Here is a 24,803-nt window from a genome sequence, read left to right on the forward strand (position 1 = left end):
CATCCAGCTAGCCGTCTGGATGGATTTTATCACCAGATTAGTAATATGCACTTGGAAAGATGCATCATTGCTCATGTCAATGCCCAGGTCATGCACTGATTTTGACTCAGTGATTGCAATTCTTCCTGGGCCAGTGTATCCAGTCTGCACGTCGTTTACCTTTATGTGCTGGTAGTGCAGGGCCTGGAACTTACCTGCATTAAACTGCATGTTGTTGTCATCAGCCCTGTTGCAGATGCGCAATATTTTCAGGGTTTTATATTGTGTGGGAGACTTTTGTGTCATCTGCATAGCTAGCAAGGGTGGTCATCGTAGCAACTGAAAGCATGTCTGAAAGGGCCACTATGAACATCAGTGGCCCCAACACAGTGCCCTGTGGGACACCGCTTGTTATTTGTGTTTCCTTGGAGGAAACATAATATATATATTAGTTATATATATATATCATATATATATATATATATATATATATATATATATATATAATATATATGAAATATATATGCATAAATATATACATGCATATATCATATATATATACATATGCATATATATATATACATATGCAATATATATATATACATATGCATATATATATATACAGATGCATATATATATATAAAACGCATAATATATATATACATACGCATATATATACATATACATACGCATATATATACATATACATACGCATATATATACATATACATACGCATATATATACATATACATACGCATATATATACATATACATACGCATATATATACATATAGATACGCATATATATACATATACATACGCATATATATACATATACATACGCATATATATACTTATACATACGCATATATATACTTATACATACGCATATATATACATATACATACACATATATATACATATACATACGCATATATATACATATACATACACATATATATACATATACATACGCATATATATACATATACATACGCATATATATACATATACATACGCATATATATACATATACATACGCATATATATACATATACATACGCATATATATACATATACATACGCATATATATACAATACATACGCATATATATACATTACATACGCATATATATACAATATATACGCATATATATACATATATATCGATATACATATACATATGCATATATATACATACGCATATATATACATACGCATATATATACATACGCATATATATACATACGCATATATATACATATACATACGCATATATATACATATATATACGCACGCATATATATATGCATACTAGCAGTATCGCCCGGCGTTGCTCAGGTTTGTAAGGGAAATAACTATAAAGCATTTTTAGAGAATTATAGCCAAAAAATAGCCAGAAAATGGAAAAAAATGATGGTAAATTTTTTTTGAGAGTAAAAAAAGGTGGAGTTGCGTCCCCTAGACAGTTTGCGGTTTGTGTTTCTGATTCTCGACCCCATGTCGAATTTATCGATTTTTTTCAGAACTGGGGGAACTTTTCAAAATTTTCGCTGCGTTAGTTTTGAATTTTGACATTGGGCTATGTGTGTGTCAAGTTTCATCAGAATCGGTTGAAAGCCGTGGTCAGAGTGAGGGTACAAGCAAACAGACACACAGAAACACGCACAGACAAACTGCCGTTTATATAGAGAGAGATATATATATATATATATACGCATATATATATGCATATATATACATATATATATACGCATATATATCATATATATATACGCATATATATACATATATATACGCTATATATATATACATATATATACGCATATATATATACATATATATACGCATATATATATACTATATATACACATATATATATACATATATATACGCATATATATATACATATATACGCATATATATATATACATATATACGCATATATATATATACATATATACGCTTATATATATATACATATATATACGCATATATATATATACATATATATACACACGCATATATATATACACACGCATATATATATACACACATATGCGCATATATATATACACACATATATGCGCATATATATACACACACATATATGCGCATATATATACACACACATATATGCGCATATATATATATACACACACATATGCGCATATATATATACACACATATGCGCATATATATATACACACATATATGCGCATATATATATACACACATATATGCGCATATATATATGCACATATATATATACACATATATGCGCATATATATGCACATATATATATGCACATATATATATACACACATATGCGCATATATATATATACACACATATGCGCATATATATATACACACATATGCGCATATATATACACACATATGCGCATATATATATACACACATATATGCGCATATATATATACACACATATATGCGCATATATATATACACACATATATGCGCATATATATATACACACATATATGCGCATATATATATATACACACATATATGCGCATATATATATATACACACATATATGCGCATATATATATATACACACATATATGCGTATATATATATATACACACATATATGCGTATATATATATATACACACATATATGCGTATATATATATATACACACATATATGCGTATATATATATACACACATATATGCGTATATATATATACACACACATATATGCGTATATATATATACACACACATATATGCGTATATATATATACAACACATATATGCGTATATATATATACACACACATATATGCGTATATATATATACACACACATATGCGTATATATATATATACACACACATATGCGTATATATATATATACACACATATGCGTATATAATACATATATATACGCGTATATAATATACATATATATACATATATATATGTAGATATATATATACAGTATATATGTTATATATATAGACATATATATATATACAATATATAGGATATATATATATATACACATATATATATTAGATATATATATACATATATATATGATATTATATATACATATATATATGTATATATATATATACATATATATATGTATTAATATATTACATATATATATGTATATATATATACATATATATATGTATATATATATACATATATATATATATATATATACATATATATACGTATATATATATACTATATATATATATAATATACATATATATACGTATATATATATACATATATATACGTTATATATATACATTATATACGTATATATATATATATATATATATACATATATATATACATATATATATAATACATATATATATATACATATATATACGTATATTATATATATATATATATATTCATATATATATATATACATATATATACGTATATATATATTATATACATATATATAATATACATATATATTATATATACATATATATATGTATATATATATACATATATATATATATATATATATATATATATACGTATATATATATATATATATATACGTATATATATATATATATGCACACATATATATAAGTGAAGGCGCAATGGCCCGGTGGTTAGGGCAGCAGACTCACGGTCATAGGATCGCTGTTTTGATTCCCAGACCGGGCGTTGTGTTTATTGAGCAAAAACACCTACAACCCCACGAGGCTCTGGCAGGGGTGTTGGTGCTCCTTGCTGTACTCTTTTGCCGCAACTTTCTCTCACTCTTTCTTCTGCTGTCCTGCTTGCTTAGCCAGTGGGGTGGCGTCATTTGAAGGCTAAAATAATGCAAAGCGCATTGTGAGCAGCGATGTCTAGCAACATCTGATAGTCTGGTCGGTCACTTGATCATGTGATATATATATATATATATATATACACATATACATATACGCATATATATATATATATATATATATATACGCATATATAGCACACATATACATATGCATATATATACATATATATATATATACATGCATATATATACATGCATATATATACATATATATATGTATATATATATGCATATATATACATATATATATATGCATATATATACATATATACATATGCATATATATACATATATACATATGCATATATGTATAATATAGATGGAGGTTTCTTCCACCAACTGCAATAATGGACTCAACCTGTCAGCTCTTTATAGTCCATTAATTTTCTCAAAGCCAAATAACACACACACACACACAAACTCCGATAGAAAGTGGGGGGGTGGAGTGATCCCATTAACATTGTGTAGTGTGATAAATCCTGACAACAAGAACAATAAGCAAAAAAAAAAGGAATAAAAGGAGAAAAAGAAAATGAAAGAGAAACAATATTGAATTCAGAGATAGAATATGCATCAGCAATATAGTAAAATATTCAATAGACAGGGTAGGGTATAAGCATTAACAGTTTCTGCTAACTTGGAACAGTGTAAGGTTGCAGTGAGGATGAACAAAGCTAGCAGGATATACTTTCTGAAGTTGGGGAGCTGATAGGTACAGTATCTAATCTCACTACTGCCATCTGATAAGTTTATAGTTAGAGGGGAAGAAATTACAAAGGAAAGAACGAAGATTTCATGAGCGTTTATCATGCGCCAAGTTTTGTATTCGCCTATTTTGTTCCAGTTTAAAATATGATTATGGAATTTTTTAAAAATAGAATTTCCAAATATAGATAGTAGAATAAAGAAAATCATGTATGTATAAATAAGTTTAATACCTATTTTTCTTTCAATATATAAAAAAAGGGGTATAAATATGACAAAGACATCCAACCCCACAAAAATGAAAATATCAAGTATTTTATATCTTATTTTTGATTTGTTTCAATCCTTAGACTGAGGCCCTGTTTTTTAAACTCTTTCCTAGCAATCACTAAATTATGGGGACATAAACACACCAACACCGGTTGTCAAGCAGTGGTGGGGACAAACACAAAGATGTTAGCAAGAGTAAATAGTCTCTTTTACACTTTTACTTGTTTCAGTCATTTGACTGCAGCCATGCTGGAGCACCGCCTTTCGTCGAGCAAGTTGACCCCAGGACTTATTCTTTGTAAGCCTAGTACTTATTCTATCGGTCTCTTTTGCCGAACCACTAAGTCACAGGGACGTAAACACACCAGCATCAGCTGTCAAGCGATGTTGGGGGGACAAACACAGACACACAAACATATACACACACATACATATATATACGACGGGCTTCTTTCAGTTTCCATCTACCAAATCCAATCACAAGGCTTTAGTCGGCCCAAGGCTATAGCAGAAGACACTTGCCCAAGGTGCTACGCAGTGGGACTGAACACGAAACCATGTTGTTGGTAAGCAAGCTACTCAGTTTATTAAAATATGCATTAGCTATAATGTAGGCTTTGCATTTGGATGCATTTTTTAGCACCAGAGAATGGCAGGCCATGTTTCAACTGCCATGTATATTTTGCACAGTTCTTTGCCTGAGAGTAGACATGGTGCAATGCAATAGGAGATACACTTGACCATGCCTTTTCTTTAATGTTGTTATCAGAAAATGTTTGTTTCTGCTGCTATTAGTGCAGTTGTGATTGAAGAGGTGAAGAGATCTGTATCAAGGGAATGGAGCAAGCTTATCAGGGAATGCTGTTGATGATGGTGCACCAGTGCCAGCATGGTATGCACTTTGGAAACAGATGTCTGCAGTGGAGACTGAGAAGACCAAGTGCAACTGACAGTAGCTTGTACCGCATTCACACTGTAGTGCTTGTTTGCTCTTTAGTTATGCGCCCGAGAGCAGATTATTCATGAGGAGAGACTCAATAGATTGCAGTGTGATAGCTGCTTTACTAAGTATATCTCTAATAATAATAATAACAATAATAATAATAACAATAATAATAATAACAATAATAATAATAATAATAATAATGATAATTTCTATTATAGGCACAATGCCTGTAATTTGCAGGGAGTGGGATAAGTCAGTTTCATCGAACCCAGTGTTATACTGGCACTTAATCTATCAACCCCAAAAATGACGAAAGGAAAATTCGACCTTGACAGAATTTGAACTCAGAAAGTAACGATGAGCAAAATACCACTAAGCACTTTGTTCAGTGTGCTAATGATTCTGCCAGCTCACTGCCTTAATAATAATAACAATAATAATAATAATAATAATAATACTTGAGTTGAGTGAGGGAGCAGAGCAAATACCTGAATAGAGTAAGGGACCCAAATGTAGATTAAACTCTTACTCATCAATGGCTGACACACTCTTGTCTCAAACCAGAAACTGAGGATTAGTCCCTTCGAACTAAGAATTACCAGAGTAATGTTTTGAAACTTGAAAGCAGCCCATTGTGCTGCATATGCGGAGAACATCTAGAGACAATCGACCACGTAACCTTGGTATGCAGCCAACAGGCACTAACAGATTACTTGCAAAGATATAACAGAGCAGCTCTGTACATGCACTGGTCAATATTCCGCATGTGCAACATCCCTCACAAGGAAAATTGGTGGGAGCACAAACCACCGCAAGTTGTGCAGAATGCAGAAGTTACCATCCTTTGGGATTTCGGTGTTCAGACTGATCAGGAAATATAGACTAAATGATTATCATTGATTGATGTTGCAGCCCCAACTGACAAAAACATCTCTGAAAATGCTTAAGAAATTGAGAAAATATAAGGACCAGCAGATTGAAAACATCTCAAAGCAACATTAACCACTGTTATGGGGGAACTTGGAATAATATCAGGAGGAGCAAACAAATATGCAGGCCAAATCCCTAGCAGCCCCAAAGTAAGGGAATTGCAAAAGATCATACTTATGGATACTTCACATATGCTACATAAATTCCTCTCCATGCAAAATGCAACCACATGCATTCAGTGAGGGTTTGGTTTTTTTCTACAGACATCAATTCTAACATGCGTCTTATCTATTAGTATGCAAAATCTCCTTGTCCTTTGATGCCTTGTATAAATAAAGCAAAGCCAAAACATAATAATAATGATAATAACCCTTTCTACTAAAAGCACAAGGCTTTTAATTTGAGGGGAGGGGACTAGTCAATTACATCGACCCCAGTGTTTCACTGGTACTCAATTTATTGAGCCCGAAAGGAAGTAAAGCTAAGTTGACCATGGTAGAATTTGAACTCAGAATGTAAAGATGGACAAAATACCACTAAACATTTTGCCTGGCATGCTAACAATTCTGCCAGCTCACCACCACCGTAATAATAATAATAATAATGATTTCCAATTTTGGCACATGGCCAGCAATTCCGAGGGAGCATGTAAGTCGATTACATCGACCCCAATGCTCAACCGGTACTTATTTTATCAACCCTGAAAGCATGAAAAGTAAAGTCGACCTTGGCGGAATTTGAAATCAGAAACTAAAGACCTCTAAGCATTTTGCCTGGCATGCTAACGATTCTGCCAGCTTACCGCCTTAATTATAATAATCCAGCATCCTCAGACTGGTATTTTAATGAACAGTGAAAGTAAATTTAAAAACTATATTAAATAAGCAATGTAATTATTTCATAACATCAGTATGTATGTGCGTGTGTATGTGTGTGTGTGTGTGGATGTGTACTTACATATATTAATAAACAATTCTACTGACCAATACAATTGATGACCAGATTTAACCAAACCTCTGTTGTTCAAATTTAGATAAAATTCTGCATTTTGATTCAATTTAAAACTGAAATTATTTCTATTTCAAAACCTTCTGTGGGAAGAAATTTTAGATTGAACATCTGAGGACTAAATTTGTGCAGGTATTTATTATAAGACTATCCTTGGCGCAGAAATTAAATACTAACAACCAATTGGTAGACAACTATAACTAATGGAAGAAATTTGATAAATAACAAATTGTAGATTAAAAAGACTGAACTGTATTAGAAATATCTCTACTAGAATATGATTGTGTGGCGGAAAGACAATGAATAAGAATGGAAAGTTTCTTTCTTTTTTTTTTAATAGAGAAGAAAGAAAGAAAAATTAAGAAGAAAAAAAACATTATGCTGGTAAAGAAACATTTTGTGCATATATAAGGTAATGTAATAGCTTTATGAAAAACATGCAGAGTTCATGCAAGCAGATACCATGAAAACGTCAGAGAAGGAAAAAGGAGAGATATGGCTTAGCAATGTTAAAATGAGTTATACTGAGTGCAAAGGTTAGAATCTAAAAAACAATAACAAAACTAAACAAAACATAATATTCAAGAAGCATAATGTGCAAAATATACAGCATTTTAGTCGCAGCTATTGTATGGTTGAAATTATGGTCAGAATCAAATAATTGGATCAAGAATATAGGAACTATTTTGTCAACTAGAATAAATGTATGTGAGAGAAGAGAAAGAAATTTCATTCCCGAAGATAGTAAAGATGCAATGGCTGGATACTTGATATATAAATGTGCAGCTGTCATGACTAACAAGTGATTCTTAGCATAAAATGCTCGGTGCTCTAGAGACAGGCATGGAAAGAAGTCAAGAATTACAATATTTAACAACTGCAAAAAGGGAATCTATTGTTTATCCTTTCCACATTCTAAGCCTTCTATGACTAAAGCATTTAAGTGTGGCTGATTAATGGTTGATGTGGCAAGAGCAGGCCAAAGAAGACAATAAAGGAATTAAACTATGCAAGACATTAAGGAATGGTGCCTAAATAAAGAAACTCAGTCAGTGAGAAATATTTAGCTTGAATACCTTTTAGCTTGACATTTGCAAGAAAAACAATATTTATTAAAAAATCTGATCATAAAACAAAGCTGCCAAAATCGAAGAGCAAATTAGAACTGGAGGGTTATAAAGACACAATATTTTAAAATTGTGTGTTTTTTTCAGGTTTTTATACTGAACAATAAGTCTTTAGTTTGTCTCAACAATGCTGGAATTATGCATGTTGAATAAACACAGATGCTTCAGCAATGTGGTGGGGACTCTTAGCATTGCAGGAGATAAAAAATAAAAGCCACACTAGTGCTTGTGTCACAATGAAATGCACCCAGAATATTCTGTAAAATGGTTGAGGATTGAGCAGAATCAACACCAGGTAGCAAGATCCCTTCAATCTTAGATTGCTTCTAAAAGTTGAAGGTGTCCTTAGATGTCAGAATATATGAAATACATGAAATAGTGCACACCACTATCTGTCATTATCTGTCTGAGACTTGCTCTGTTATTATAGTAAATAAAAGTTATAATTGATTATACAAACTAGTAAATATAACAATTTCAGTTAGTGCCTACTAAGATGCAGTAACTACGATCAATATATTTAATATGTTCCGTGATGTCAATTTTGGAGACTTGGATGTGTATGAATAGCTTGGTTAAAGTTTAATAATTTTCACCGAAATTGACTTAATATTTTATTCCCCATATTTCAGAAGTTGATTAAGTTTTCATTCTTGAGTTATAATAATTACACAAGAGTATTTAACAGAAATAAAATTATAACATGGGAAAATGCATGTATCCATGTGTGTTCATGCATGCCTATTTTTTAAAAATTTGTCTCCATTTTTAAACTATTCTAACCATGAAAAAATCAAACAGAAAAGTATGTGGAATACTAAAACTAGAGTGAAAAAGTGTTTAAGAAAATATATTATAGAGATATTATTAAGGACGATCCATAAAGTGTTGGGTAATATTCTCAAGAAATTTTGAAATAAGACACATTAGAGCTAGAGATATTCATTTTAACAGTAATTGTTAATTTTTTAATTCTTTTCTTTAATCAACATCTCTATCTTAACATCAGTTGTTCTATGTATTTGAATTGGATGTTCTTATTTTTGAAATTGGTATTGCTGTCATCCAAGGTTATACTGTTTTTTTTTCTCTTCATTACCTTATATTCTGATAACCATCAATTGATAATATAAAAATTTTCAAAAAAAAAAAACACAAAGTTATGGCAAGATGGTGTCTTAAAGAAATCAAAGGCACACTGGATGAAATAGTCTCAGATATACTAAATCAGAAAAAAAAATAATAAATAAATAATGGACTGATCGTGGCTGGAATGCCTTTGATCATAGGTCTGTTTAAATCAGGATTGAGTGAGGGCCAAACAACAACTTGTCCAATCCACTCTTGGCTATAGGAAACTCCTAGCATTCTTCGTTCTATCATGGATAATATTCTTAAAATGGCTGCCACTAACTGTTAGGCACTCCTGATTCTTTGTTTCCAGCAAAGCATAACCAGATCGACAGCTGTACAGCCATTGCATTAGTAATACACTGTGAGTTATACTCACAATTCCCAACTTTCTGGACAGTGTGTGTATGCCTGTATGTGTATGTTGTATGTATATTGATATATATATAATATATATATATATATATAAATAAATATATATATTGCCACTAACAGAGCATTTCTCTTCTACCAATGATAATAATCTTGACGATTAACCCCTACCTTCTACCTCATACTCATGCAACGCTAACTTCCTGTCGTGTGATCAACGCCCATCTCCATTTTACATTGCAAGCAGGCAACATTCTTTTTTTTTTTCTTTTCTACTTTTGTACATACAGAGCCATAGCGAATGCTGCATGACTCATGCTTGCCTTTTTCTCTCTCTACAAAATCTTTCCTGAAGATGACTGCAAGAATGGTCAAGGGATTGAAACCCAGTTCAGTATAATGTTGGCACAACATCCCCATTTGCTCTAATCATTATCTGAAACGTGGTTAAAGCTAAATAGAATATAGATTAAAACAACAGTAGCAAATTTTTCAGCTCAACTATATATATATATATATATATATATTATATATAGATATATATATATATATTATATATATTGATGTATATATATATATATTTATGTATATATATAATATATATGTATATATATGTATGTATTTATTTAACCAGCTAATACATATACAATAGTAAACATTTTGACAATTTGAAATAAATGAAAGTGTTTTTGAAGCATACAATATAAACATTGTGAACAATTTCAGACAAAGACTGTATGTGTGTATGCGCATGTATGAGACACTAAGATAATGTTTAAAAGTAAATATACTTTCATTTAATGTTCTGATACCATTGATAAAAGAATAGGAACCTTTTAGTATTCTTTTCTGCTTTAAGCACAAGGCCCGAAATTTTTAGGGGTGGGGACAGTCGATTAGATTGACCCTAGTATGCAACTGGTACTTAATTTATTGACCCTGAAAGGATGAAAGGTTAAATATTCTTTTCTACTCTAGGCACAAGGCCCAAAATTTTGGGGGGAGGGGACCAGTCAATTAGACTGACTCCAGTATGCAACTGGTACTTAATTTATCGACCCCGAAAGGATGAAAGGCAAAGTCAACCTCGGAAGAATTTGAACTCAGAACATAAAGACAGATGAAATACTGCTAAGCATTTCACCTGGCATGCTAACGTTTCTGCTAGCTCGCCATCTTAGAAACCTTTTGATATTAAATGTGCAATGAATTTCAGAAAATCAAATAATCAAATAAGAAGGCCTTGTTATTATCTATAAACAATGATGAAATGAAAATTTATCAAAGTTAGCAGTCACAAATTTTAAAAACCTCCTTCAATTTCAGATTAAATTACATTGAAAACAGCATAAAACACACTCAAGAGGTTTCAAAAGAGAGATACTATTAGAATAGTCAATATTAGATATGGGAATGGGAACAGGATGGCCAGATGGCAGAACTGTTGGCATGCCTAGCAAAATGCATTGCAGCATTCTGTCTGTCTTTACATTCTAAGTTCAAATTCCACTGAAGTCGACTTTGCCTTTCGTCCTTTCAGGGTCAATAAAATAAGTACCAGTTGAGTACTGAGGTCGATGTAATCGACTAGCTCCCTCCCCTGAACTTGCTGGCCTTGTGCCAAAATTTGAAATCAATATTACATATGGTAATGTTATTATTGATTTAGTAATTTAACAAGAAATATTTTAAAACAAATATATACACATGGTGGGCTTCTTTCAGTTTCCATCTCCCAAATCCACCAACAAGGCTTTGGTCAGCCCAGGGATATAGTAGCAGACACTTGCCAAGGTCATCATCATCATCGTTTTAATGTCTACTTATCGATGCTTGCATGGGTCAAACAGAATTTGTTGTGGTGGATTGCCCGAGGCTGCATGCTCTTCCTGCTGCCAATCCTCATCTGTACAATAACGTTTCTCCATGGCCCAACACGTATCACTTAAGTTTGGAAATGAAGGACATCGCTTGTATAATGGTGACACTCACTTACAATTATCGCATTATGTCAAAACAAGGAAACAATAACACACACACACATTTTATATACAGTACTCCCTCAATTATCACAGGTGTGAGGTTCCATCACCCCCACTAAAGATGAAAATCTGTGAAGTAGAAATAGTACTGTATATTTTTTTTTTATTATTTTCATAATTTGTATATATTTATCATAAATGCAAAACAACACCACAGAAAAAAATCGACATAAGCTTAAACAATAAACGATGATAGATGAACTACAATACGGCGAGGGATAACTGTATATGAATTGTTATTAATCCAAACAAGTGGAGGAATAGAAGAAACGAAGTTGATAATGAACAGAGAATATCTTAGAATTAATTTAAATATACACGGAAGCTGGAAGCGGGATAATAATGTAAGCCTACACTTAACCACATTCAAGAAAATAAACACGTTTTTAAGAACAAAACACATGGAGTCAAAAAGAAACACTATCTTTCACTAGCACACCGGAGTCAGCACTGCATGAACCACAGTGCTCTCTCTTCCTAGTGTGAAGTTTCCTATCTCGGACATGTGAACATGTGCACAACAGCGAGACACTGCGTCGCTGGAACCTTGAAGAGCACAGTTCTATACAAAGATTTTTGTATTTTTTTCATAAACTAGATGGCTACTGACGTTTATATAATTTAAATATACTTTATATAATTTAAATATACTTTAAATATAGGAATACATTATATGAATGATGAGGTTTTTTTTTTTTTTATTTCCATCAAACAAATCCAAGGCATTGGTTGATTTGGGGCTGCAGCACAAGATACCTACACGCCACAGGTGCCATGCAGTGGGAGTGAACCTGAAGCCAAATGGTTGGGAAGCAAATTTCTTAACCACACAGTTATACCAACTACTAAAAAGCAAACAATGATTATAGGAATCTAGAAACTTAAGTTGGAAGTTTTAATAAAAAAGTACCCATTCACCTGAAGCAAAATAATACAACCAAGTTTCAATATTTCATTTAACTTTATATCATAAAGCTATTCACAGTAACAATAACAGTAAATAATGAGCTTTATTATAAGATAAATCCCTTTTATAAGCATTAATCTTAGGTATTAGCTCCCCTACACAATAAATGTCAGATATAATGAGGATCTGTCTGTACATTCTGTTCAAATAATAAACGACCATTAAATCAATCACATTCCTAATGGATTTTAAACCTTGAATTCAGTATCCTCCTCATACAAATTTTGACTGTTCAGAAAAATTAAAAACTAGGTCATCAGTAAAGAAGTTTTATCTATCCACAGGCATGGCTTTGTAGTTGACAAATTTGCTTCCCAACTAAATGGTTTCAGGTTCAGTACCACTGCACATCTTCCACTTATAACCTTAAGCTGACCAAAGCCTTGTGAGTGGATCTGATATGCAGAAATTTAAAGAAGACAGTCATCATCGTCCTGACAGGGATTGGACAGTTCGACATGAACAGATGAGCCAAAGTGCTGTGCCATGCTCTGGTGTTTGCTTTGATATTTTCTACAGCTAGATGTTCTTCATAGCATCAACCACATCACAGAGAGTTTTTAGTGCATTTTTCATGGCACCAGCATTAGTGAGGTCACCAAGTATCTGTAAGACAAAACACCCCTCAACTGTATAGGGTATAATATTGAGGGATGAGAAAGTGTGATGGAAGGACTAGAGCAGGTGTGTGTATGTTTGTGCCTCCTTGTCTAGACATCACATGATAGGTGTTAATGTGTCACTGTCATTAATGTCCAGTATTCTAAAGAAACATGTCTGATGATAGGGAGATATTACCTTATTTGGAAACAGATGAGGGTTGGTGACAGGTAAGGCATAGAAAATCTGCCTTGATAGTTTGTCCAACCCATGCAAGCATGGAAAAGTGGACGTTATGATGATGATGAGGATGATGATAATGAAAAAGAATATATAAGTACTGAACTTAGTATTGTAAGACTCTTGTCCAGAGTGCTCTACTGCCCTCACAATAACTGAACTATAAATAATCAAATCTGTTTCTCAGAAATTGATGGTAAGAAATGTAAAAGTTTATGTTAAGTTTAAGCCTGTTATTCCATGCTTGGCACAGAAATAAGTAGCTGTTTTTAAATTGTCAAATAGGGAAAGAGAAAAAAAAAGTCTTAGAAATGTCAAAACAAAAAAATGTTGAGTATGTTTAATCACATCTATTCATTCTGTTTGTGCTTGGTGCTATGTTTTTGGTAGAAAATAACAGAATAGATTTTCTTCAAAAACTCACAATACCTTATAAATGAGCAAAAGCAGTTTTAAATAATTCACCATGAATGAACAATGCTGAAATAGCTTCTTTTTTATTCTTTTAGTGAAGACAAGAATGACATCACAGTAAAAATACGGCAAAATGTTTTACCATTGTGAAGCTAAAGCAGCAAATTTTAAAATAGGAACATTTCTTAAATTAACTCAAAATAACAACACTACTAAATGGTTGAAGAGTGCTATAATTTGTGTAAGTATACTATTACTATTGTTTTTCTTCAATAAAGTTTTACAAAAAGTAAATATCTAAATAATGCTGTTAAAAGTTTAGATAATTTACTTTAACATCTCAAACTGAAAATATTTGTTATCCAAAATCTTTCATCTGCAGAGTAAGGAACAGCTTTGCTGACAATTTATTAAAGTGCTTTGTTGTTGTCGGTGGTGTTGTTATTGCAAAATCACTAAATGATCAGAAAAGCAAAGCTGCATCATTATCTTAAATTCTAATACAATATAGAGTCTGTTCAACAAAAGAAATCTACACTTAGACTAAAGAAGTTATCATACAAATCAGACGTATTATATGGCAGCTGTCTGGTAAGAGGAACACAGCTTGCCAACCTGGAAACTGTAAGCACACACACACACAATCACAGAGATCCTTCCCATGTCATACAAACTCATAGGGCCAGTTTCCCAATTTTTGTGGTTCAGGATGCCAGTCCATCACAGAAATACTCATACTTGCCAGCTGAGTGGACCAGACGAAGTAACATGAAATGAAGTGTTTTGCTCAAGAACACAAAAACATCACTCAATCTTATGATAATGATTCCAACACCCTAACCACTATGCCATGCATCTCCATAAAAGCATGGAAAAAAATCAACCAAAGTGAGATATGAGGACAGAATGTAAAGAGCTGAAATAGTTGCCACAATATATTTTTGACCGAAACTAACAGTTTGACAAATCTCTTTCATTACACACCATTTTCATCTTTTAACATCCACCTTTCCATGCTTTGATGTATCAGTATTTTTTGAAGCAGATTTTCCACAGCCAGAAGCCTTTCCTGCTGCCAACCCTCACCTTTTTACCAAGAAAGATAATATTTTTTCATGGCCAGACAGGTTTTCCAAGGAAGACTACAAACAAAAAACATTGCTTGAAGAACATTGATGCTCATTGACAACCATCATGTAATGTTGAGACAAGGGTACACACACGCACAAGTGCGCACACACACACACACACACACACACACACACACACACATACACAGTTTTTGTCTACCAAACCTTTGGTTGGCCCAAAGCTATAGTACAAGACATTTGCCCAAGATGCTGCACAGTGGAACTGAACCTGAAACCACATGGTTGTGAAGCAAGCTTCTTAACCACAAAGCCACGCATACAATCAATTAGAAGTTAGGGGAATATCTATTTAGAGATACTATGTACACTACATTCCAATGCATATTTCAATCATCATCATCATCATCATCATCATTTAGCGTCCGTTTTCCATGCTAGCATGGGTTGGACGGTTCAACTGGGGTCTGGGGAGCCCGAAGGCTGCACCAGGCCAGTCAGATCTGGCAGTGTTTCTACAGCTGGATGCCCTTCCTAACGCCAACCACTCCGAGAGTGTAGTGGGTGATTTTATGTGCCACCGACACAGGTGCCAGACGAGGCTGGCGAACGGCCACGCTCGGATGGTGTTTTTATGTGCCACCGACACAGGTGCCAGACGAGGCTGGCAGACGGCCACGCTCGGATGGTGTTTTTATGTGCCACCGACACAGGTGCCAGATGAGGCTGGCGGACGGCCACGATCGGATGGTGTTTGTTACGTCCCCAAAGCACGCAGGCCAGTCTATGCGGTACTGGCTACGGCCACGTTCGGATGATTTTCTTGTGTGCCACCGGCACTGGTACCACAAAGATACAAATTCCATTTATGTTCATCTATTTTGATTTGTTTTGATTTGATTTGATTTGATTTGATTTTCACTTGCCTCAACAGGTCTTCACAAGTGTCACAAGAAGGAAGGTATGCATAGGTGGACTGTCTACGTCGCCGGGTCTTCGGATGGTGTCTTTATGTGCCACCGACACAGGTGCCAGATGTGGCTGGCGAACGGCCACGATCGGATGGTTTTCTTGTGTGCCACCGGTACTGGAACCACAAAGATACAAATTCCATTGATGTTCATCTATTTTGATTTGGTTTGATTTCACTTGCCTCAACAGGTCTTCACAAGTGTCACGCGTGTCACACACTTGCCTCAACAGGTCTCCACAAGTGTCACACACTTGCCTCTGCCTCAACAGGTCTTCACAAAGTGTCACACACTTGCCTCTGCCTCAACAGGTCTTCACAAGTGTCATAAGAGGGAAGGTATGCACAGGTGGACTGACTACGTCGCCGGGTCTTTGGATGGTGTTTTTATGTGCCACCGACACAGGTGCCAGGTGAGGCTGGCGAACGGCCACGATCAGATGGTGTTTGTTGTGCCCACAGCATGGAGGCCAGTCGACGGCCACGTTCGGATGGTTTTCTTGTGTGCCACCGGTACTGGAACCACAAAGATACAAATTCCATTGATGTTCATCTATTTTGATTTGGTTTGATTTCACTTGCCTCAACAGGTCTTCACAAGTGTCACGCGTGTCACACACTTGCCTCAACAGGTCTCCACAAGTGTCACACACTTGCCTCTGCCTCAACAGGTCTTCACAAAGTGTCACACACTTGCCTCAACAGGTCTTCACAAGTGTCATAAGAGGGAAGGTATGCACAGGTGGACTGACTACGTCGCCGGGTCTTCGGATGGTGTCTTTATGTGCCACCGGCACAGGTGCCAGATGAGGCTGGCGAACGGCCACGATCGGATGGTGTGTGTTGTGCCCACAGCACGGAGGCCAGTCGATGCGGTACTGGTTACGGCCACGTTTGGGTGGTTTTCTTGTGTGCCACCGGCACTGGTACCACAAAGAATACAATTCCACTGATGTTCATCTATTTTGATTTGTTTTGATTTGATTTGATTTTCACTTGCCTCAACGGGTCTTCATAAGTGTCACAAGAAGGAAGGTATGCACAGGACTGACTACGTCCCCGGTCGGGGCCACGGGTTATGGCCTGACTAGTCTTGCCGGGTCTTCTCATGCACAGCATACTTCCATAGGTCTCGGTCTCTAGACATTTCCTTAGTGAGACCTAAAGTTCGAAGGTCGTGCTTCACCACCTCGTCCCAGGTTTTCCTGGGTCTACCTCTTCCACAGGTTCCCTCCACTGCTAGGGTGTAGCACTTTTGCACACAACTATCTTCAGCCTTTCTTGTCACATGACCATACCAGCGCAGCCGTCTCTCTTGCACGCCACAACTGACGCTTCTTAGGTTCAACTTTTCTCTCAAGGAACTTACACTCTGACGATTATGAACACTGACATTACACATCCATCGGAGCATACTGGCTTCATTTCTTGCGAGCTTACGCATATCCTCAGCAGTCACGGCCCATGTTTCACTACCATGTAGCATGGCTGTACGTACACATGCATCATACAGTCTGCCTTTTACTCTGAGCGAGAGGCCTTTTGTCACCAGCAGGGGTAAGAGCTCTCTAAACTTTGCCCAGGCTATTCTTACTCTAGCAGTTACACTTTCAGCACACCCACCCCCGCTACTGACTTGGTCTCCTAGGTAGCGGAAGCTATCAACTACTTCTAGTTTGTCTCCCTGGAACGTGGCAGAAGTTGGTCTCTGCATATTTCCAGTGTTTATTGCTCCTGAGCATTTGCCACAGACAAAAACTATTTTCCTAGTTAGCCTTCCTTTGACATTGCTGCACCTCTTATGTGTCCATAGCTTACACTTGGTGCATCTTATAGAGTTTCTACCTACACCTTTTTTACAGATCGAGCAGGGCCATCTACCTGAAGGCGTTTGTGATTGATCTACCTTCCTACTTATTAGAACTTTGGTTTTGGCTAGGTTGATTCTAAGGCCCTTCGATTCTAATCCTTGTTTCCACACCTGAAACTTCTCCTCCAGTTCTGATAGTGACTCAGCAATTAGAGCAAGGTCATCAGCATAGAGGAGCTCCCAGGGGCAACCTGTCTTGAATTCCTCCGTTATTGCCTGGAGGACTATGATAAATAGGAGGGGACTGAGGACTGAACCTTGGTGGACCCCAACCTCTACCCGGAATTCTTCACTGTACTCGTTGCCAACCCTCACCTTACTAGCAGCGTCTCTGTACATGGCTTGCACAGCTCTCACCAACCATTCTTCTATCCCTAGTTTCCTCATTGACCACCAGATAAGGGACCGGGGGACCCTGTCACAATTTATAAATATTTAGTTCTGCAAAGTTCAAGTATGCACAATAATTTTTGTTTTTCCTTTTTTCAGAAAAATATTTCCCATAATTCACTGCAACCATTGGCTTTATTTCTAGATCTATCATCACAGACATCATTATAACTAAACATTAGAATTACTAACCACTACCACAACAGTTGTAACTGACATTACTGCTACTACTAGTTCTAACTGCATTAACACAGTCACTGTCCTGTTATCATCAACATCATCATAAATATGATAGAAGAGATTCCTTGAGGATAATTATGATAACGATGACAGTAATGAGGAGACACAGTTTTCACTGACAAATATTTTTAAATGACAGACAAGTTGCTATGGCAAACAAAATTATGCAAAAATAAATAAATAAATAAAATAAACTTCTGATTTGTGTACGAAGTTTACATTTTAAAGTGCACAGGTCAAGTATTACAGACTACATGAATTTTTATGCTTCTTTCTTCTTACATATTGATGTATTTTTTTTTTTTCATCTTTTACTGGTTCCAGTCATTGGACTCTGATCATTTAGGAGTGCCATCTTCAGAGGTTTTAGTCAAACAAACCAATCCCAGAACCTTTTTCTAAAGTTTGGTACTTATTCTACTGTTTTTTTGTTTGTTTTTTTTGCCTAACCTCTAAGTTACAGAGATCTAAACAAACCAACACTTAGTTGTCAAAACAGTAGTGGGCATGTGTGTGTGTGGAGGGAATTGCAATCACATAAAAGGACACACACATCTACACATACATATAGATAGATACATATACATATTAACTAAAAATATACATGATCATTAATATTTTTCAAACAAAATAACAGCTGGCTCATACAATCTAAGTTTCCATCCATCTTCTCATCACCGCCCACTATTCCAGGGAATATTGAGAGGATAGAATTCTCAGGCACCTCCTCCATAGGGTCCCGTCAGAAAGAACCATCATAACACTGCCCTGCTGGATTCCCAACCATGAACAACTGTGACTATGGATATTCTTTTTTGCTCTAGGCCAAGGCCTGAAATTTTGGGGGAGGGGGCCAGTCGATTAGATTGACCTCAGTATGCAATTGGTACTTAATTTATCAACCCTGAAAGGATGAAACGCGAAGTCGACCGTGGAAGAATTTGAACACAGAACGTAAAGACAGATGAAATACTGCCAAGCATTTTGCCCAGCATGCTAATGTTTCTGCCAGCTCACCGCCTTAGTGACTATGGATATTATTGAATCATCTTGCTTCTAGTCTACCCCTAAGTTTATCAAGGAATATTTCACCAATCAGTGACACATTAATAACATATTTTTTTTTACAAGAAGAAAAAAAGAAAAAAGCATTAACAGTATAAAAGATCAAATAATTGAGGAAAAAAACCCACAACTACCCTCACCATAGTACAAAGAAAAACAAAGAAAAAAAAAAACAAAAGGGGGAATTAAGCAGCCGAAGATGATGGGTGGGAGTAACAGTTTGTTCACCCCAGAACAAATGGCATGTTTAGCCACACCTTGCAGACATGAGTGCAAAGGTAATACTACAGGGAATGGTCAGTGACACTTGCTGCAGCAGCCACCCCACCTTGCAGGGCTCGTTTCTCAGATATGCCACATATATCCCAATTTTGTGGAGGAAATCAGCAGTGCAGAGTTCAAGAACACCCGAGGTCTCCACAGTGACTAGCTGAATTTGTTTTCTCATTCTCTGTTTTATTCCAAAACACACGTATCCAACCCAACCATTGACAAAATCCAGTATCCAGCAGATGAATCAACATCATTCCAGCTTGATATTACAACACAATCTTGAAAGCCCAAATTCTCCCATCAGATCTAAACCAACACAAAACACAATCATTCATTAAAATTAATCATGACATTTCAGCCTTTGAACTGGGCTGCCTATAATCTCAATTTACAAGAAACTAAACTTGACACATATCAACTTCACCAACACCCGGTGTAACTACTACTAGAGTTTTCAATTACATTTGCTTAAACTAGAGATCAAAACAAAGGCATTATGATCTACTATACTCACACAAGAAACTATGTATGGTAGTATATGTAAGATATACTAGATGTTCTAAAACCAGGTAGTAACATAATATTTTATACCTGGAGGTATACCTAGAACCAACAGGCTTCAGGTAAGTAGTTGAGTGGCTAATTCTGAGTTAGCACTTTCTTTAAACAGAAAAGACTGAGGCAACCCATCACAACAGTAACAGCCATTTTGGTGAATCCTGTCACTTATTTGCAGATATTTTCAATAGACATAGGTGTGACTGTGTGGTTAAGAAGTTTGCTTCCTAACTGCATGGTTCCGGGTTCAGGCCCACTGTGAGGCACCTTGACTAAGTGTCTTCTACTTTAGTCCAAAGCCAACCAAAGCCTTGTGAGTGGATTTGGTAGAAAGACGCTGAAAGAAAGCCATTGTGTGTGGGTGTGTATGTATGTATATATATTTCATGCTGGACTGCTGAAATCTACAATTTTTTCATTCTCTCTCTGTCTATTTTATCTTATTCCTTTCTGTTGAAGTGTGTAGGCTCAAAACATAAAAGACTTCTTCATTTTCCTGAGCATCAAACTAATACACTTGCTTGTTGTTCATACACCTGTTTTCATCTTTTGTTTTTCAATAAATTTCAACTATATATATATATATATATATATATATATATATATATATATATATACACACACACACACACAAATGTGTATGTTTAGATAGTTGCATAATAGTTGTAAATGAGCGCCACTGTCATACAAACAGTGGCATTTGTTTCCAATATTCTGCAAACACATGCCAGGTAATGGAAATATTTTCTTGCTTGGAAACAAGTAAAGGTCGGCAACAGGAAAGGCATGCAGCAATAGAAAATCTTCCCCCAGTAAATTTTGTCTGACTCATGCAAGCTTGGAAAAGTGAATGTTATGATAGTGATGATGATCTACTTTAATTATAATACCAATGTAATTAATTAATTCTCTTCATATTCATATATTTGAATAAGCATGTCTATATTAAAGCAATGTTATGTTAATCACCCCTAATGAAATACTCAGGGTAGGTCAAATAAACTAAGTACAATAATTAACATGCACCACACGAATGATACAATACAGTGTTACCAAACAGTAATTTTCAGAACAGTAGTGCAAGAATTTAATTATTCACCCCACTGTGCTTCCATAGTTGAACAGAAATTTTTTTTTTTAAATGAAACAATAAACATCAAGTAACCTTTATTAACCCTTTTGTTACCATATTTCTGTGGAAATACACTGTCTTTGTTTCAATTAATTTGGAAAATAATTAAGAATTTAATAAATTAATTAAGAATTTAGTAAAATAACTGTCATTATTAAGCTGGTGTTTGGAACATAAATTAACAGGAGATTTTGTTGGAATGCTTTCATTTAGATCGCTTTAAAACAGGAAGTTTGCATCATAGATCCAGGGGCATTCTTGGGCAGGAGGTTGATAATGAAAGGATTAAGATTAAGAATGGAAACTGCTATGACTTGTTATATTAGGCACTAAAGGCAATTTACAAGAATTTGCATTCACTAAGTTGGCAAAGAAAATTTCAGATGAATTTTGCATCTAAAATCTATAATGATATCAACAGTCAAAATGCAGGTAACTATTTGTATCTAGATAACTATTTGAATCTTTAATTTGAAAAAGAGCTGTCAAATTTCCAGAAAATGCATTTGTTGCATGAATAAGTGAGGCATAGTTCAATTCTTGTCAAGGAGGCTCACTTTTGAATGTTATAGCTTTAAAATGTTTACTGATTATCAAAATGTCCGTATGAAAAATATCTAAGGTATTATTTATTTATGATATATTATACATCTTAATATACAGAAAGCCAAGTCACATGTCCATTACATTTGTGTGTTGCATTCTCTCTGTTTCACACTGGAAAGAGAAAGCAGTGGCTGTGCTAAGGGAAAGGAAAGAGGGAACCAGATCAAAAATACTAGAAAGACAGGTAGGAGATTAACAGATAAGGAGGGAGAAAAATGAAATGACCAGAAGTTGATGGTGAGACAGGTAGTCATGTGGGCAGACAGTGCAATATAGAAAGGAATGGAAAAAAGAGAGAGCATTAGTAAAAAGATAGAGCTCTACAATAGAGGGGGGGAATTAGAAAGGTAATGCAATAAAATAATGAGAAGTATGCAAGGAGTGAAAGAATGATAGGAAAACAATAGAGAGAATGACAGTAATAGTAAATTCTTGGGAAACTGAAGAGAAGAGGTGGAGGCACAGTAGATTTCCATTAAGAGAAAAAGTGAAAGCAATATATATAGGTGGAGAGGAAGAGAAGATATAATGATGTAAGTTATACAGTAAAAATAACAAAAGAGAGAAATACATCAAAAGATAAAGGATCAAGGCTTGATTTTTGATGGATACTACATTTACGAGAAATGGGGAGAGGGGGGGGCAGTGATTTAAAAGTTTCAGCCTGCTGGTCTGATGAAGGCTGGCAAACTGAAACTATGAAGTCACTATCACCTCCACTTTCTGTAAAAGTTTAATAAACATGTACTCTAATGAAAGCATTGAGTAACTCCTCAATTTAATGTTAAATGGTTTTTATATATAACTTGATATAAAAACAATATATATATGTATGTGAGTGTGTGTAGAGAGAGAGAGAGAGAGAAAGAGGGAAAGAAAGAGAGAGAATTGAAGAGATGGACAAACAAATAAGATATAAGGAAGAATTCAATAACTGGATGCATGTTCTAACTCATGCTTTGCCTCTCACAAATTGCTTTAGTAATTTAAACTAGCACAGTAGTTAGTACAGGAACACACACACATACACACAATATATCTGTTCACCTTCCCATTCATTCATATTCCTACTACTGCTACAACAATTCTATTGATGATAGTGGTAATGATGCTGATACCATCCCTCTCTCATTCACACACACACACACACACACACACACACACAGTGTGAGTAAATTGCTTTCAGGTGAATCTTCAATAGATAATTTTCTCTGAAATCTTGCAAAGCGGAATATATTAAAATAAACCATTAGATTTCTTGTTCAGTTTTTAAACTTAATACGCAGAAAATGTATTTATTTATTCATTTCTGTGCGGAGAGCCAAGTCCATTTCTGAAACACATAGTCAAGGCTATAATTTATGAGAGTGAGCCAGCTGTCCAACCAGGTTTGCTTTGTGAGGAAGAGAGAAAGACAGACAGACTGACAGAGTGAGTGAGTGAGTGAGAGAGTAAGAAAGAGAGAAAGTATTTGTAAATGAAAAATTTATATGAGTGAGCATAAGAGAAAGTGTGTATGCATACGTATGTGTGTGTGTGTGTGTGTGTGTGTGTGTGTGTGTGTGTGTGTTGTGTGTGTGTATGTATGTATGTATGTATGTATGTATATATATATATATATATATATATATATATATTATATATATATATATATATATAGATATATATAGATAGATATATATATGTATGCTTGTGTGGTTATGAGTATAAATAATTTTATATATAGTTATAGATAAAGCAGTCAAATTTTTATTTGAAGGAGCACTCAATAACTTTAAATAGAATAACAAATGTATGTATTTATTCTTTCCCTGGTTTCAGTCATTGGACTGTGGCATACTGGAGCAACATCTTTTCTTTTTCTCTTTTCTTTATTTATCACAATCATCCACGTATCTATATAAGTCTGGTACATATTTTATCAATCTCTATTTGTCAAACTGCTAAGATAAAAAAAAATGAAACTGTAATTCTTTAGATTTAAAATTCCAATGTTTGCACAACAGTAACATGCATTTTTTATTTTTTTATTTTTT

The 24,803-nt window shown here is 34.6% G+C and overlaps 1 protein-coding gene and 1 long non-coding RNA gene across 2 annotated transcripts in view; one reads left to right on the top strand and one right to left on the bottom strand.

Annotated features, from left to right (window-relative positions):
• The window catches only part of LOC118764488, a 32,253-nt gene extending 12,757 nt beyond the window's left edge, over positions 1-19,496 (top strand). The window contains exons 2-3 of the long non-coding RNA XR_005000294.1: positions 14,671-14,816; positions 19,458-19,496. This is a non-coding gene — a long non-coding RNA (uncharacterized LOC118764488). The remainder of the gene's footprint in view (positions 1-14,670; positions 14,817-19,457) is intronic.
• LOC115215248 (RING finger protein 44) overlaps positions 1-24,803 on the bottom strand; it is a 319,144-nt gene that overhangs the window by 241,832 nt on the left and 52,509 nt on the right. The window lies entirely within an intron of this gene.

Source organism: Octopus sinensis, linkage group LG8 (assembly GCF_006345805.1).
Source record: "Octopus sinensis linkage group LG8, ASM634580v1, whole genome shotgun sequence".
Lineage (NCBI taxonomy): Eukaryota > Metazoa > Mollusca > Cephalopoda > Octopoda > Octopodidae > Octopus > Octopus sinensis.